Source organism: Lygodium microphyllum, chromosome 6 (assembly GCF_053477565.2).
Source record: "Lygodium microphyllum isolate KBCC chromosome 6, Lygodium_microphyllum_v1.1.10, whole genome shotgun sequence".
NCBI classification, from domain to species: domain Eukaryota; kingdom Viridiplantae; phylum Streptophyta; class Polypodiopsida; order Schizaeales; family Lygodiaceae; genus Lygodium; species Lygodium microphyllum.
Genome location: NC_141140.1, coordinates 5088426 through 5096205, shown reverse-complemented (window position 1 = coordinate 5096205; position 7780 = coordinate 5088426). Strand labels below are relative to the sequence as shown.

At 40.1% G+C, this 7780-nt stretch overlaps 1 pseudogene; it reads right to left on the bottom strand.

Annotated features, from left to right (window-relative positions):
- Positions 1 to 1036: 1036 nt before the first annotated feature.
- On the bottom strand, positions 1037 to 2253 carry LOC148034258 (calmodulin-binding receptor-like cytoplasmic kinase 2 pseudogene; annotated as a pseudogene).
- Positions 2254 to 7780: the final 5527 nt, after the last annotated feature.

Below are 7780 nucleotides of genomic sequence, written 5' to 3'. Positions count from 1 at the left end.
ATTGGTCGATTCAAAATTTCTTCTATCTTTTTAGGATCAACTTTAATACCATAAGATGAAACAATAAGTCCTAAATATTCAATGTGGGTTTGGAAAAATTCACTCTTTTCAAGATTATTATATAATTGATTCTCTTTCAATAAATTGAAAACCAATGATAAATGTTCATAATGCTCGTTCTCATTCTTACTGAAAACCAATATGTCATCAAAGAAAACAATTAAACAATGTTGATGCTTCAAAAATATGTGATTCATCATACTATTGAATGTGGATGGTGCATCAGTTAAATCAAAAGCCATAACAAGAAATTCATAATGTCCAAATTGAGTCTTAAATGCAATTTTGAAAATGTCATATATGTCCAATCGTACTTGATGGTATCCAAATTTAAGATCTATCTTGCTAAATATTGTGGCCCCTTATAGTTTATCCATGAGATCGTCTACCCTAGGGATTGGATATCTATTCTTGAAAGTGATCTTATTTAGGGCACGATAATCAATGCACATCATATAGGTGTTTATTTTCTTCTTCACTAATAGGACAAGTGCACCAAAAGGCCTAATGAGTCCTCGGGTTAATAATTCTTCAACTTGGGTTTGAATTTATTTCTGTTCAATTTGATTATGTCGATAAGGCGCTTTACATCATGGTTGAGAACCTAGAATTAAGTTTATTTTATGATCTTCATGATGTGTAAGTGGTAAGCCAGGTGGTAAGTCAATAGCAAAACAATCTTTAAATTGTGAAAGAAATTGTGCGTGCCTAGGATGCATCTGGTTTTTGTTGAGATCTCGTAGTCTTTGGTCAGTTAGTTCTACCTTAGTTGAATAAGTTTAAGTCCCACTGACTTAACCATGGTTAGATCTAGGTCATTTTGATCTTTAGTGTGTATTGTACACAGTTGACTTTTGAGATTGTGTTGATGGAATGGAATGAACTAAAGGGAGCATGTGTGCTACCCTGGTGCCTGTGCCTTTGTCTCCATCTCTTTCTCTTTGAACTCTAATAGGGTATCAGAGCTTTAAAGAAGCTACAGAAGAGGCTTTTGTGAAGATGATGATGATGAATAAGAAGAGTGCACCATCAAACTGGCACATGGACTCTTCTCGAGTTTTGGGTCCAACGTCTACAGAGCCTTGCCATCGTGGAACATGTCAAATGCCCATTTTGCAGTTATTCTCTCACTTCACTCGTGTTTCTGCTCAATGGGATGCCTGCTTGTAAGCATTTCAACAAGCAGTATCCCAAAGGAGTAGACATCACTCTTTTGTGTGAGCTGGTAAGCTTTGAGATACTCCGGATCTAGGTAACTGACAATCCCCTTCACTTGTGTAGAGACATGGGTGGAATCAAGACCCCAAGGCCCAAGACAAGAGAATTTAAAATCAGCAACTTTAGCTCAATAGTTGCTAGTTAACAGGATGTTAGTGGACTTGATGTCACGGTGGATGATAGATCTGTCAGCATATAGATGCAGGTTTCCATTGGGAGCATATTCAACCATGAGAATCCTTTCAGATCCTTCTACAGCATACCCTATCAACTTGAAACTTTGCCAATAGCTGCATGTCATATGCAATCTTCTTTGCCCTTTTCATTGCAACAATCCTCCCATAGTTTAACCTCCCTTTCTACATTGTCCCAAACCCTCCTTGCCCAATTTGGAGCGATGGTGAGAAGTTATCAGTAGCTTTCATAAGGTCAGCCACTGTGAATGTAATAGCATTATCTGCTAGAGCATGGCCAGTTGCTAAACTTAATGGCTTATTTTTTTTACCATCATCCCATGAATTAACTGAAACATCCTGAAATGCAAAGGTTGTGCTATTATTGGTTACTGGTGCTTCATGATGAGGTACCTAATCTCCATTTTGATCAGATTAAGGTCAGCTTCCCATCCATATGATGTTTTTTCTATGAAAGCAGAATGGTAATCCATTTTATGTCATTTGTAAAAAGCTACCACATTATGAGATGAGCAATATTGTATGCATGTCATGCCTTTGGAGGGTGATGTAGCTCTTTCAATGTGCAATGGTCAAAGATGAGACAACTGCTTTAAGCATCTAGAGTCATTTGGATTTGCTGTAAGCTTGGAAATTGAGTAATAATTTTATGTAGAAAATCAGACACTGAGATTGTTTTTGAAAGGCCAACTTTCATCTCAAGAACAGGTTCAAACATACCAGCTCTAAGCTCAATTGGATCGACTGTAAGAGGAGACAAGGCACAACTGAAGCCACCCATGTTGTTTAGGCTACCTACTGTCGCTAGGCTTATTTAGCTACATTTACAACTTCTGTTTTTAATGGCAAGGCTATAGAATGGTTGCCTTAGTGATCAATAAGAGGCTATTGATTTGCATCTATGGATTAGTTTTGTTGATGGTGATCTTACGTCTTGTGCAGGTGTTCAGCAGAGGATATGTATAGAGACTACTTCATCCTGCTTATCTGATTTCCTATCAGCATTAAAGAGATATTCTAGATGTAACTGGAGGCCTTTGGCATTCTTGAATTTAAAGGCAGGCTGAAGTATAATTGTAGGTTTACAGCTCTAGGTGGCACCTGCACTCTAAATTTGAGTCTGGTGTTTGTTGCTTGTAAAAACTATCTCTACAATAGTTTTTGATCAGCAAGGTATGCATGGTGAAATCAACAATTTGGAGTAAAGCACTCATGGTTATGTGATCATTCTGTGATAGAATATCATGGTGTCTCAGTGAGCAGTTGAAGGATTTTTTAGGGTGTATTTCCTACATGTATTGGATCTTATGCAGTCTTATAAGTTGAAATCTGTGTAGTTTTTGGAATTGAATGTCTTTGTGGAGTTGAGAGGTGTTGATTACAGATGTTGGTAGTATGGCACTAAATGGTCACTGAATTATATTTCCTGCTGGCATTTTGAGAAATTGATTGGTTTTGGAAAGCTTAAGAATTTGAAATGACAAACACAGGAGAGAAGGATACTATCACTCAAATAGTGGTGAAAAGTTGAACTACAACAATTTCATTCTATGGAAATTCGAGATGTCTAATTTTTTAATTGGAAGAGGCTATTGGGACCTAGTCACAGGTCTTGAAGATGAGCCCAAGCTATCGAAGGATAGAAATCCAACACAGGATCAGTTAAAGGCACACACGACTTGGTTTGAAAAGGCTAGTAAGGTCTTGCATTGGTTGTCGTTATGTGTGTTAGACACAAAGGCTATGCAAATTGCAAACTGTACTTCTCTAAAAGCTGCCTGGGACTTATTGATGAAGAATTATGGGCATGTCACTCATGCAAGAAAGACATAGCTGAAGCAAAAATTTAGCCACATATCCAGGAATGGAAGGTCTATTGAAGACTATGTTAGTGAGATAAGATCCCTTGCAGAACAACTAGGCTCAATTGGAGCTGAAGTTGACGATGATGATTTGGTGGCTACTACCCTCCATGGACTTGGACAGGAGTATAAGCAGTTTGATACTTCCATTTTAGTGCGTCGAGAGAAGCCTGAATTTGGTGAACTTGTGGCACTTCTATTGCATGAAGAAGTGAAACTTGGACTCAATACAAGTTCTAGTGGGTCTTAAAATAGGAGGGACAGTGTCTTCTACTCCAATCAAAGGGGTAGAGGTGGAAGAGGAAGATCAAACTTTAGAGGAAGAGGTGTTGGAAATGCATATGCAGCCCGTGGTTGGACATCAAGCTACTGGATGGAAAAATAGACAGCCTCAAGCAAATAGAGGTGCCTCAAATGCTTGTGGAAAAGGGGGTTATTCACCTAGAGGAAGAGGCACTTGGCAATAGCCTCAAATGAGTCATGGACAGCAATCAAATGCAAATAAGGATTGCCATTATTGTGGCAAATACAAACATGTAGTTAAGGATTGCTACAAGAAGCAAAATGATCAGAGAGCTTGTCGTTAGTGACTAAGGGCAATTGTACATCAAATTCAGATCGTGCACCTTGGTCCATCACCACTTGGTCTTGTCCAAGAGATCCTTGAGTGGTTTAAGATTTGCGTCTAGGTTACGAGCTAATCTATCCATTATGTGCTCTAAGATCTTGTGGAGCTCTCATTTATTATTTGGGACATGGAACGTGATGGGGGTGGGCATCGTTATAAGAGCTTCTAGCCATCATATAGATGTGTACTACTGAGGGTTTGTTCTTGGGCTCACCAACTAACTTGGAATCTTTTTCGTGCTTCTCATTATCCAAGAACGGTAGATCGATTGTGGCTAACACATATATCCAATCACGATTCCTCGAGCCAAGGGATATACTTAGTCAGCGACTTGTAATATTCTCTAATCCAAGCATTTCCCTTCAACATGGATGAGTTGGTGTCTAGGTTGATTTGTGTAGTCTTCCAAGTATCCATATCTACCCTCACCTCTTCCATTTGGTTGCCTAGGAAGATCAAACCATTGCCCCAATCTTCTATGACTCGTGCATTGTGATAAACCCCCAAAATTGTGTAAATTTAGGCACAAAATTATGATCTTTATTGGAAAATCTTCTGTAGTTTGATAATTTAACCTTGTAACTTCATTGCAAAATATTAAGATAAGCATTGTAAAAGGTATGACTAGATATTATAAAGTCATGACCTTAAAGTGTATGTGTGTTTCGTTTCCAAATTTGAAAGGTTGAGAAGTTTCTTTATTGAAAATAAAATAAAGGAATCTTCTTGTAAGGTGCAAGTAACCATTGTCAAGAATCGCATGATGGGGGGATTTGTTCGAGCTGTGGTGCTAAACACACACTATACACACAAGAGGAAGCTCACCTAAGAACACAAGAAGAGAGATGGAGGCCAAAATGTTTTCTTCCTGATTTTTTTTCTTCTTCGACACCCTATACAATGTACAAAAAGTATAGATAAGATACAACATAAAGGAAAGTGGCCTTCTAAGTCAAACAGTGCATAATTGACTATACTAATTGACTGGCACTATATCTTTCCCACTTGTAGGTAGGTGTAACAAACTAAATATAATAAGTGATAAGTCAGTGGCCATGTGAGTGTCATAATGACCACCAACGTGCTAAGTGTAGACGTGTGGACCCATCTAGCCAGGCGGTCCATCATCAATGTCTGCACGTATTGAGCTTTCCATCTTAACACTCCCCCTCAAGCTCAATTCTATCTCTGCAACTCCAAGTAAGCTTCAGAACTTTCAAAGCTTCTCTGCACCCAATGCCTTTGTGAAAATGTCAGCTATCTGATCCTGTGTGCTGACATATACCAAGTCAATCTCTCCTGCAAGTATCTTCTCTATCACAAAGTGGTAGTGCACCTCAATTGTTTTTTTCCTCGCATGGAACACATCCATGATGTAGTTCTTAGTCACGAAAGTACATGAGATGGTACCAAAAGTAGGAGTCAAAACGCTAGCAGGAGAAGACACGAAGTCTAGGCAAGACACAAAAAGGCAAAGGTTGGAAGCATCCACCACCACAACATCCTCTACAGTGTTGCGGATTATGATGCATATGTTGCTAAAATCCTAGCCCAACTAAAGAAGGCTAAGGAAGAGAAGAAGGCTGCGGCTACAGAACTAGAGACTGAAAGAGAAGTTTCTATGGCACTAAGGCTACAAATGACATGGCAAGGAGAAAAACGTTAGAAAGAAATTCGAAAGCTAAAAGAGCAACTCAATGCCAAGGAAAAGGAGGCTCAAGAGAATGAGGATCGCTTAAGGCAGAGGCTAGAAGATGAGGCACAATACTTGACGGCCGAGAAGCGAAGCCACAAGATGCTCATCCTCGAATATGATGAACTTCAGGCTAAGGGTGCAAAAACTGGAAGAGATGAATGTAGAATTGCAAGAAAACCAATGCGATAGAGACCAGGCATCCAAAGAACAATGCCAAGAGCACGACGATGCCATGGAATTCAGGTTGATGATGGAGCTAGAGGAGTAGGGAAGGATCGAGAGGAGAGAGATGGAAGCCGTGGTGTAGGAAAAGGAAGAGGCAATTGAGGAAGCTACCAGGAGCCCGCAAGAGAACCTGAAAAATGCCCAGTAGGAAGTGGAGGCACTGATGGCCATGGCCATGAATGAAAGAAGGCTGCACTAAGAAAAACTACAAAGCCAAGCGCAAGTCAACGAAGAACTGTCACAAAAGGCTTGTTGAAACCCACACGTAGCTCACCATGGTTGATCATGGAAGAAGAATAGACAAAGAGCAACTAAACCGCCAAGACAAAGAGAAGACCCAAATGCTGGAAGTGTGGAATGAGTATCAATAGTGGTAATGATGTTGTCTCAGGAGAGATGGAAAAAGGTAAGAAAGATCTGGAAGAGAAAGTGCAACAGTGGGAGAGGCGCAATTTTGAAAGAGTGCGAGGATTGAGAGAGCACCTGGTCGTGGCAGAATGCAAGAGCGCTTGTTGAATCTAGGGCAAAAGCTATAGAGGTGTGCTTAGACACTCAAAGGCAAGATTTTTTTAGCACAATGCTTCATATCACACAAGTTGAAGGCAAGGATTCAGGGGAGAGAATGAAAAAAAAGCTGGAATTGATGACTAGAGCCTTAAAGTATGCCGTGCAAGAATGCACACTCCCAATTGGCACATGCATAACCAAGGAGTAGCAATGCAGCAACTTATGACAAGCTGGTCTCTCTCCACTGATGAGCTCAGGGAACTTGGATTCAAAGAATAGGAGCAACCCCGACTCCAACCCAAGATGGAACATGATACCAAGGAAGGTCCGTACTTCGAGCAAGAATTCAAAGAAGAACCGCAACCCAAAGAGCCCAGTCTGCCCTTGCCTAACCTACCCCCACTGATGAGCTCAGGGAACTTGGATTCAAAGAACAGGAGAAACCCCGACTCCAACCCAAGATGGAACATGATACCAAGGAAGGTCCGTACTTCGAGCAAGAATTCAAGGAAGAACCACAACCCAAAGAGCCCAGTCCACCCTTGCCTAACCTACCCCCAAAGGAGCCCGAGGTGTCTATGTCCCCAATCATAAAACCGAAGTGGAGGGAGTCCGTGAGATGAATCATATGAGAAGTCAAGAGCTCAATGTCTTCTTCTCCTCCATTATTCTTCTCTATTTCTCTAACAGTTCACACCCACAAAATGCTATCCTCAAAAGATAGATACCCCAAATTTTAGGACACTTTACATACACTTGTACTTTAGATACATACAACCATAAGATATGACTTAGGATATGTCATATTTATCAACACTCCCCATCAAGCTTAGAATGAGCTTGCACACATAAGACTCCAAGTGCACTCCTGAAGAACTCAAAATTATCTTTACCTAATGCTTTGGTAAAGATATCATCAACTTGGTCATTTTTTTTCACATGGACCAAGTCAATCTCTCCATTAATGACTTTTTCTCTAATGAAATCTATGTGTTTTGTCCTTGCATGGTAGACTAGGTTCTTTGCTAACATAATGCTGCTAACATCGTCACAATACATAATGACTCCACCATCAATCTCTATCCCCATGTCATATAAGATCAATCTCAATCATGTGTGCTCACATGCTACCAATGCAATGCCTCTATACTCTGCTTTAGTGCTTGATAGAGCAACTGTAGGTTGGTTCTTACTGCTCCAACTTACCATGGCTGATCCAAATGAGAATTCATAGCCACTAGTAGATCTTCTATCCATAGAGCTACCTAGCCAGTCTACATCTGAGTATCCAAACAATGTAGGCTTGATTCCTTTTTCATAAAACAAGACAAATCCAGTTGTCTTCTTCACATATCTAAGAACTCTTCTCACTACATCCAAATGTGATTTG